Below are 10,308 nucleotides of genomic sequence, written 5' to 3'. Positions count from 1 at the left end.
TCTTCAAGCCCATTCTTCCCTCCAGTCCTTTTAAAAGTTGTTCACCACCACCTCTTGTCCTCCCCCATCCAAAACCACAATCTTTTCTACCCCCAGTAATCCAGCCCAAACCCACCTCCTAGACATTCCCTGTTTTCCTTCCTGAAAGTCCCTGAAGTACCATATTGTTTTCCCCGTGTACCCCACCCCATCCCTCTCCGTACCACAGATCTCATAATGTCTCTGTTCCCTCCTGTTTTGTCCTTCCCTCTCCTGCCCCTCTTGTCTCATGCCCCCATTGCTGTGTGTTGTGTGTTCACTCTCATACAAGCCTTGACAAGGTTGACAAAAAAAAAAATCCCTTCATGTCATATTGGGGTAAAGGGTATTACTGATCGTGTCGTTGACTTTGTGGAAGCTTGCAGTGCTTCTTTTGATTATATTGTGATTGTAAGTTCATCATCAAAACATGTTTTTTCCAATAGTAATTACAATGTGTGTTGCGGTTCAGGAATTTTCTCACCTGTCGTTGCATAAAGTGGTGTTGCTGGTTCTTTGGGTGTTGCCATTGTTTCTATAAATGTTGTTGATGCAGGTTCAGTGGTTGTTGCCTCTGGAAAAAATAAGATTTTGCATTGTTGGTTTGTTTACTTGCAGAAATCCGTGGGACGTCCACACTCACAGGCCTTACTCGACAGAATGGCTCATACAGTCGGCCATGGGAGAAGACAAGTTGACGTTGGTAAATGCCAAACTTATCCAATTTCAGGCCTTGAGGCTTATTGAATGTCATCCAACATACAAAGCATATTGGATTCTCTTGAAAACCATTCCTTCAACTTGACCAAATTTCTTTACCTTTAGCAAACATAGTCCCAAGGTCACCAACTAAGTTCGTATTTCTAAAATCCTCAATTTTCATCCGATTGACTTGAAATTTAAAGGAGATATATATATATATATATATATATATATATATATATATATATATATATATATATATATATATATATATATATATATATATATATGTATATGACATGTCACTGAATTCAAGGAGCCACTTATTTTTGAGATCAACGTGCACCAAAAGGCCAACATTGGCCCAAGTTCAACAACTAAGGTGGTATTTATAAAATCCTCAATTTTCATCCGATTGAATTGAAATTTGAAGAGGATATGTATGGAGGTCACGGAATTCAACCACCCATTATTTTGGAGGTCCCCATTGGCCAAAAGGTCGACATAGGTCAAATTTCTAAAATTGTCAATTTTTATCCGATTCACTTGAAATTTGAAGAGGAGTTTGGTCATTCGATTCAACCACGAATTACTTTTGAGATCAAATTTGTTTTATGGATTTTGCAAGTGTCGTGCTTTGCATGATGTCTTCTTGGTCGTTTGTTCGTTTGTTTGTCCGCACAGAACTTTTGTGTTTTTCTGCGCAACCGATTCTCAGATTGAGACGAAATTTTCACCATTGGTGCCACTACTCATGTAGAATGTTGCAATGATAATTATGACGTCACACTTTACGTGGTATAGCAGCCAAATTGGGAAAACGGAAAAACTTTGGACCACTGTATCTCTGAAACCATACCAAGGAAAAAATTGAATCCTGGCATACAGCAAGTACTCCTCATGTGGAATGAGTGATTTTTTTTTGTTGGCATCACAGATACCTTCATTATGATGTCATAATTACAGATGTAGAACACTACATCTGATTAGTCTGAAAACTTTTGTCAGTCACCTCGGAATAAAACTGTCGAAAAAAAAAAACTTTGATGACGTCATCGGTCACGTGATTCGGCAGCCATATTGCTTTAAAAAGAAAAAACAAAAACCTTAAAAAATCTTCTTCTCCAAAATGGCTGAACAGATCGAGGCGAAGCTTTACACATGTCTACCTATCAATGAGGAACAAAAGGTTCACACATATGACGTCATCGGTCACATGGTTTGGCAGCCACATTGGATTTACCCGAAAACATAAAAAATCTTCTCCAGAACGGCTGGACAGATCGAAGGAAAACCGTACCTCCAAGGCATGTGTGTAAAATCTTTTTAAGGATTAATTGATGTCTCATGGTTTGGCAGCCATATTGGATTAAATAAAAATATTAAATGTTTTCTCTGGAACCACTTCATCAATCGATGTGAAACTTCACAATTTTGATATAGTAGTGATGCGGAACATATGTTTTAAATTTCAACTTGATCGGACACATGGTCTGGCAGCCAGAATCATAAATCTTTTTGATCTGGGGGGGTTTTTTGTTGTTAAATAGAGCTCACTTGGCTGTGCCTGGACGAGTATGAGGATAGAGGAGTAGCTGCGGAAATGCAAATCCTATACAGGTTGCTCCTGATAACTTCATATTTCTTGTGCTTGTTTGGGTTCCTTCTGATTACTCCAATGCAGGACTGTTCCTATTTGGTCTTCCATTTGAGTTGAATTGAATTTCTTTTAATCACTTTCTAAATTCAATTGAATAATCATTAAAAAAAAAAAAACGTCATGGGTCAGGGTCAGGTGTTCGATCAAAGCAGCGGGACATCAAAGCGGGACGTCTTGGTGCCTGGTCATCACTGCCAGCAGTTATAAAGTGGAAGTTCCAATTATGTCTCTTATTAATGGCGTAACACACCAGCACACAAATGCCAGACAAAATACACCACACAAAACAAGTCCTGGCGAGGGTCTGCAATCTCTGATTGCTCTTTTTCTTGTTTTTATTTTTTTTCTGTATCCTTCATGTTCATATGTCAAGCTGATCCCCTAGTATTCACTTCCTTTCTTATGTATTGTTACGGACTTGGAAGCTTACTGCACACAACAGCCAGAGTCCTTATAGCTCAGTTATATCGGTAAGTGTGTGTTTCTAGTTAGAATCCATCCCGTGTGTCCAATGGAAATTTTGTACGTGCGCTCTGGGTTATTTTATAGATAGGATTTTTTTTACATGTTACATCAACAACAACAATGACAACCCTCTGCTTGCGGCATTGACAGTGCTCTTCGTGCGCTCGCCGGAATGCGGGCATGTCTGGAATTCCATGCCCCAGGCAGTGTGTGTTTCATTGTGGATTTCGCACCGTATATGGTCACAAAGCATTTAGCTTTGGCTGCGTGCCAAATAAGGGTATGCGTCGTTTTCCGCCCAATGGGCGATGAGCAGACCAGAGTTGGGGCGGTCCTTGGCTAGAAGGCGGAACCGCGACACGCCGTCGACCCAATGGGAGCAGTCCACTGGAGCGGACGGGCCCCAAAAAGAAAAGCGACAAAGGCGATTAATTTGCATCGAGTCTGCTCGAGTGCACGTCTCTGTTCTGGTCTGCAGCTGACTGCATCGCGCGGATCCGATGCATCTCGTCTGGCGCATTGCTGTGGGCGGTCGACCATCTCAACTCGGGAGATCATCTCATGTCACCTGCCTGCGAGCCAGAGGAGCGTGCCAATGCCCGATGCTACCCTCCATACCTGGTGCTCGGAGCGGCCTCGTGTTGCGGGTTCGAGTCCCGTTACCCCAAGATCATCGAGAAACACACAAGGTGGACAGGTGCAAGCTCGCTTCTCTTTCCTTAGCCCATCTTCCCTCCGAGCTGAGGGGGCAATTAAGACCTCGAGGTCCATCATTCTCTGGGCATTTGTGTGTGCGCGTGTGTGTCTTGGGCCCCGTCTAGAAGTAACAACTGTGTAAGTGCTTTCTTTGCTCATTGTACATTGCATTTCTTATAGTCATGATAACTCTGCTCGTTGTGTGCTTCCCCTCCCCGATTATTGTAAAATAAATTCCCCTTTTGTTGAATATCCCAGCTCGTCCTTGTCCTTTCTGCCATTGGTTTGCCACGGTGCGTATTGGGGATTAGGAAGGCCGTTGTTGCCGTAATTATGCATTTGGACTGACGGACCTCAGTAACCATCCACTCGGGTTACGCACGGTTCGAGCACGGTAACGGCTCGTTCTGCTCGAGGCCTGCCGAGGGTGTGGTTCGACGGTAGTTGGACTGCGTGGGTATTTAGGTATATTGAAGTTGGCAATTAACCCTACCCCACGCTGTCGAAGTATTGGTGACCACGGTCCTTTAAGTGACCCGTCGGCTCCCGAGTTATCCGGGGTGACGACCGATAATTCCGGGGTGACGACGACTCGACTGCTCCATATAGCGGTCGTGCTCGCCACTGAGACCCGGCCCCACAACAGTATTAAGGCTTGGCCCCCTCAGCTGCTCATCATAGTTTAGTTGAGCTTGCCCCAGAATCAACTTAGTCACTCTCTGCTGAATCTTTTCCATGGCAGCTCATTACTTCCTCAGATGAGTTGACCAAAGCTAAGCACAATATTCTTGATGATCCTCCAACTAAAATCCTCCAGTGTTAACACTACCTCTTTTGATTCATAATTTACTCAGGGGAAAGCCCGTCAAAAACGGTGGGACCAAGAGCACCCCTCCCCCTTCTCTCCCCATCACAGCACAGTTGTTAAAAGATATAACTCATACGTTTGTTAATTTATTTTTATTTTATAAAGAAAAGCATGATTATTTTAGAAATAAATTTAGTGTGGCTTTCGTTCTCGCACCACACTCTCCTCTACTCTACTCTACTCTGCTTGTAATTGTCGCCTCGCCGCCTGCTCACCAGTTTATATTTTTGGAGGAAAATTCTGCCATTATCGCTTACATAGTAAACAGATGGTATCGTGTTTTGACCGACAGGTTTTCAGACAAAAGAAATAAAAATTAACTTTCACCCTTTAAAAATCGTGCAAATAAATTATTTAAATAGCAGCTGCTTTTTTGTTCATATCCTTTTCTCACCTGTGTTGCAAGTAGAGCTACTACCTGCTTTGTGATGCTTTCAAAGGTGGTGTGTAATAAGAAATACTCTTTGATAGGGTGATACATGATTGTTATATGAATAAAATGGAAATGTTGGGGAAAATTGTACGAGTATATAGCAAGCGTTTTCGGAATCTAATCGATATGAGAAACAGGATTGAATGAGACACCATTATTATAGGTAAAGAAGAAGATAAAGGAGGAAGAGTTTTTGTTTTTATGTAAATTCAAACTGGCCCATCTATTTTCACCTCACTCAACTGTATCATACTGTTTGAAACCGGCTGATCTATTCTCACCTTACTCAACTATATCATACTATTTGAAACCGGCTCATCTATCCTCACCTTACTCAACTATATCATACTGTTTGCATGATTAGTGGTATCCGCTATAAAACAATTGTTGATGGAGGGATGCATTCAGGCAGACAGAGGCAGAGACGCATGCAGGCAGGCAGGGATGCAGGCATGCAGGCAGGCAGGAACGAATGCAGGCACCCCAAAACTGAACTTCTTTAATATTTAGATTCCATTGTGAATACAAGATAAAACCTTATGAGCTTTCCTGATAACTGCCTGGCAGGGTCAGTGTGGTATCTACTTACCCCCAGTATGTATTACTACCCTCAGATCCTTCTCCTGCATCACACATTCAAAGACCGTCACTTGCTATATATTATACAGTCCCTATTTTCATCATTTTTTACCCATCCCGAGCACCTTAGATTTCCATAGGTTAAGCTGCATTTGTCAATGCATCTGCATCTCCATCTCATCTGCCAATCTTTTGCACAATCTATGAAAATAAATATCTGGACGAGATATTCCTGTATTTGATCACCTCCCTCTTTGCTAACTGACTGAGAAATACAATATTGATTCAGTGGTCATAATGATGCAATTTTTCTCATGATTGGGGTGTCATTCAGTAAAACAAGGACAAATGTGTCCAAGAGCAGCGTCCTCAAGGTTTTGTCAGCTAAAAATAAAATTAAATTAAAAAAAAAACTTCCGATATTTCGTCATGTGCCTTGATTAAGCCAATAGCGAGACCCATTATAATGTATTTATGTATTTACGATATATATAGTGTATTTACGAAATTACAATACGATAAATGGAATAATCTTTAAATAGTAACGTGAACTTTTCGAAACTTTAAAGCAAATGTCCGAATATATTTAAAAGTTCATGATAGACGCTCTCAAAAGGCACCGTCAATGCGAGGATGTGTACATGTGCTTAGTATTTAAGGAGATCCGGATCTTGTCTCTACAAGAGCCGAGTCCTAGAGGTTAAGGTTTTGTCTTCACAAGAAGAAGAACAAGAAGAAGAAGAACCACGCGGAGCTCTCTATGAGCAGCGTTCGCTACGCGAGACGCTGCTAAAACGTTTTGTACATGGGAGAATATATTATATTTGCACATGGGAGAAGAACAAAAAATTGTAAAGCAGTTTTATTGTTCATATTTAGTGGAAAAATTAAGAAGAAGAAAAAAAAAGAAAAAAACCTCTTAGGTTGAATTCATCTTTGAAAAAAAATCATTTTTTGTAATAAAAATTATTATACACCAGGGGGTGTAAAAGAGCAATGTACATTGAAACACAAAGTGTAAGTGAAGATCATGACTCATTCTTGCTGCTCAGCACAGAGGGCAGGACTGAGGGTTTTGTGAGAATGCCAAAAATGTGGTTTTACAAGTGCTAACATCAATTGCAAGGATATGCAGTGCCTGTAGAAAGTCGACACCCCCTTTCAAAATTTTCACCTTTTGGTGCCTTAGATCCTGGAAATAAACTGCATTAAATCAGACTTTTTCGACATTTATTTACACATCATAATCAAAATAAACACCAATTACTGCACAGTAGTTTCAAGAAGGAAGCCCGACTTAACAATACACATGCACAAACAGACACACACACACACACACACACACACACACACACACACACACACACACACACACACACACACACACACACACACACACACACACACACACACAGATGTATTATGTACTGGTAAGTACTTCCAAAAGCTATTTTATTTGAAGCTATAACCTTAACTTATAAGCAATTTACTGACAACAATAAATTCTTCTAAGTGCAAAACAAATTCGAAAAATTTCGGAAAATTAATTAAAAATACAAAACTAGATTATCTTGGTTGGATAAGTGTCCACCCCCTGAGTTAATAGTCAAGGGAAGCACCTTTGACAGCAATTACAGCTGTGAGTCTGTTGGGATAGGTCTCCAACAACGTTTCACACCTTGATTGGGCAATATTTGCCCTTTCTTCTGCAGAAAACTGTTCAAGTTCAGTCGAGTTGCATGGGGTGCGTTGATGGACAGCAATCTTCCAGTCATGCCACAGATTTTCCATTGTATTTAGGTCGGGGCTGTGGGCCACTCAAGAATATTGATCTTTTTGTTCCTCAGCAACTCCAGTGTAGCTTTGGTTGTGTGCTTCGGGTCATTGTCATGCTAAAAGGTGAACCTCCATCCCAATTTCAGCTTTCTTTCAGAGGGCAGCAGGTTTTCCTCTCTGATTTTTCTGTAATTTGCTCCATCCATTTTCCCTTCTACCCTGACAAGTGCCACAGTCCCTGCTGATGAGAAATATCACCACAATATTATGCTGCCAACACCAGGCTTCACAGTATGGATGCTGTTCTTTGGGTGATGTGCTGTGTTGAATTTGTGCCAAACGCAACATTTTGCATTTAGGCCAAAAGTTCCATCGTGGTTTCATCTGACCACAAAAAATTTTGGCACATAGCTTCAGAACCTCCAACGTGTTTATTTGCATACCTCAAATGTGACTCAAGGTGTGCATTTTTGAGAAATGACTTCCTTCTTGACACCACACTGTACAGGCCAGACTTGAAGAGTGCTTGGGATATTGTTGTCCCATGCACACAGTGACCGGTCTTTGCCATAAAGGCATGTAGCTCTTTCCAAGTTGCCATTGGCCTCTTGCTGGCCTCTCAAATCAGTCTTGTCCTTGCTTGGTCATCCAGTTTGGAGGAACAGCCTGATTTAGGCAGGGTCTTTGTAGTACCATACACCTTTGACTTCTTAATGATTGTCTTGACTGTGCTCCAAGTGATATTCAGGCATTTCAAATATTTTTATACTTATCCCCTGATCTGTCCCTTTCCACAACTTTATCCTGGAGGTCTTTCAAAAGCTCCTTGGTGCTCATGGTTGAGACTTTGCTGTGAAATGCACTACCCAGTAGAGGAAACCTACAGGAACAGCTGATTTTATTCTGAAATAATCAGAATAATTACAATTTAACAGAGGTGGAGGCTAATTTACTTGGTGTGTGATTTTTAATGTGATTGGTTACACCTGAGATAATTTACAATTGCTATTATGAGGGAGGTGGATACTTATCCAACCAAGATTTTATCGTTTTGTATTTTAAATTAATTTTCTGAAATTTGTCGAATTTGTTTTGCACTTGGAAGTTGTGGGTTACGATGTGTAAGGATGGAAAAGTCTGAGTTGATGCAATTTAATTCCAGGCTATGAGACAACAAAAGGTGAAAATTTTGAAAGGGGGTGCAGGCTTTCTGTGGGCACTGCATTCATGTCAATCACTTCCTTGGAAAGATTTACTGCACGATTCAGAAATTTCTAACATTTTTTTGAAACGGTTATTTATCATTGAAATAATTTGAGCCACATGAAACATTGTATTGTGGGTTTTATTGCTTGAAATAAATTTGTCACAGGCAAGTAGTGAACTGAATTTTCCCCATTGCCAAAGAACAAATTGAATAGGTACCACGATTCTCCAGTCATTGCTTGCAGGTGAACAGAATTTGTTTTTCTTGGAAACAAGCTGCTGTCTGGGTTCCAAGATCCTCTGGTGCAAGTTGGTAATTAATTATTTTTCCATTGGACTGCAGGTTTTAAATTATTTGGCAGTGAGTCAAAGTCATGGGTGTGCCACAATTGGTATATTTATACTTACTGCCTGATTGATAATGCTGTCAAACTGCACAGAGGATCAAAACAGCAGTACTTGTTGATGATGGTTATTGCACTTGACAAAACAATATGAAATGTTTATTGTTTCAAGCATTCAATCGTGTTTGTTTTAATTTCAAAATTGAGAAAGAGTTTGAGGAGTATAGCAAAGATGGAAGGGTGATTTGGAGGATTTAGAAAGGAGAAAATATGACATGAAATATTGGCTTGCATGTAGAAATTTGCTTGTTTGAAAAGGTACAAGTTTCTGAAACTATAAAAAAAGGGTTAAAAAAACAAAACAAAAAGGTATTTTAAAAGGGATTCAATGGTGCGCATGCATGCAGTGATTGAATTTCTAAACCAGAAATGGAACATCAAGCAATGATTTACTGGAAATGAGGAAAAGTTATAAATTCACTTACGGGCACAGGACGCAGCAAAAACATACAGCGATCTGAAAAATAAAGAACGAAATATTTGCTTTTTGAAATACACATTTGAAAACATTGAGACATATATTTTAAAAAAAGAGAAAAAGAATGACCACACTCGTCACAACAAGCAACACAATATATATGTATATGTATATATATATATATATATATATATATATATATATATGTATATGTATATATATATATATATATATATATATATATTTATTTCCCCCCCCCTCTTTCCACGCTAACTCCCTCGTCCTTGCTGTTGAACGGCTCAGATTACATTCTCTAATCTGTGTTATTAACCTAGTACCGTGTCTGTCCCGTGTTCCCATGTGAATGAAAAAGATTAGATAGATAACATTCATCGTGATTCCAAACTATGTTGCCTTCATTTTGGTGTGTGTGTGTGTGTGTGTGTGTGTGTGTGTGTGTGTGTGTGTGTGTGTGTGTGTGTGTGTGTGTGTGTGTGTGTGTGTTGTTGTGGTTTTACAAACCACATGCTGAGATTGAAATGCACAAACCACGTGGACTCTGAGAACAATTATTACCATAATGAACGTTAAGAATAGTACCATCCCTGTCGGGGTTATTTTATAATGAAATGCGTTGGGTTGGGTATTTAGCGCTCCCTCTCAACCCGCTGGGATAATAGAGCTATCACTGCATGAAGACGGGTACCGTGACTACCGTCATCGTGTGGGGCGTGAATGTTTTACAGCCATGGCATTCAACGTGTGCGAATAACAGCAGCATTCTGGAAGGTGTGCCAAATTCCCATTTATTGTTTAAATCCCCACCAAGAGCTTGTTTGTCTGTTCGTCGGTATGGACATCTAGCCTGTAGTGTAGTTTATTACAGTCTATCCCTGCACTGTAATTTGTTGTTTCCCTTATCTGTTTTCATCCCCAATCCCCCCCCCCCCCGCCAACCAAAGTCACCGGTAAACGAACCAGGACATGAAACAGCCTCCTTGCAATGATTGCCCTATTCCATGGCTTTGTGCCATGGACATTGTTGGACATTTGGGGTTAGTCCCTGGAGCATGGATAGAGAAG

Source organism: Eptatretus burgeri, chromosome 10 (assembly GCF_056783735.1).
Source record: "Eptatretus burgeri isolate ZD-2024b chromosome 10, Ebu_testis_v1, whole genome shotgun sequence".
NCBI lineage: Eukaryota > Metazoa > Chordata > Myxini > Myxiniformes > Myxinidae > Eptatretus > Eptatretus burgeri.
This window is presented reverse-complemented; position numbering follows the sequence as displayed.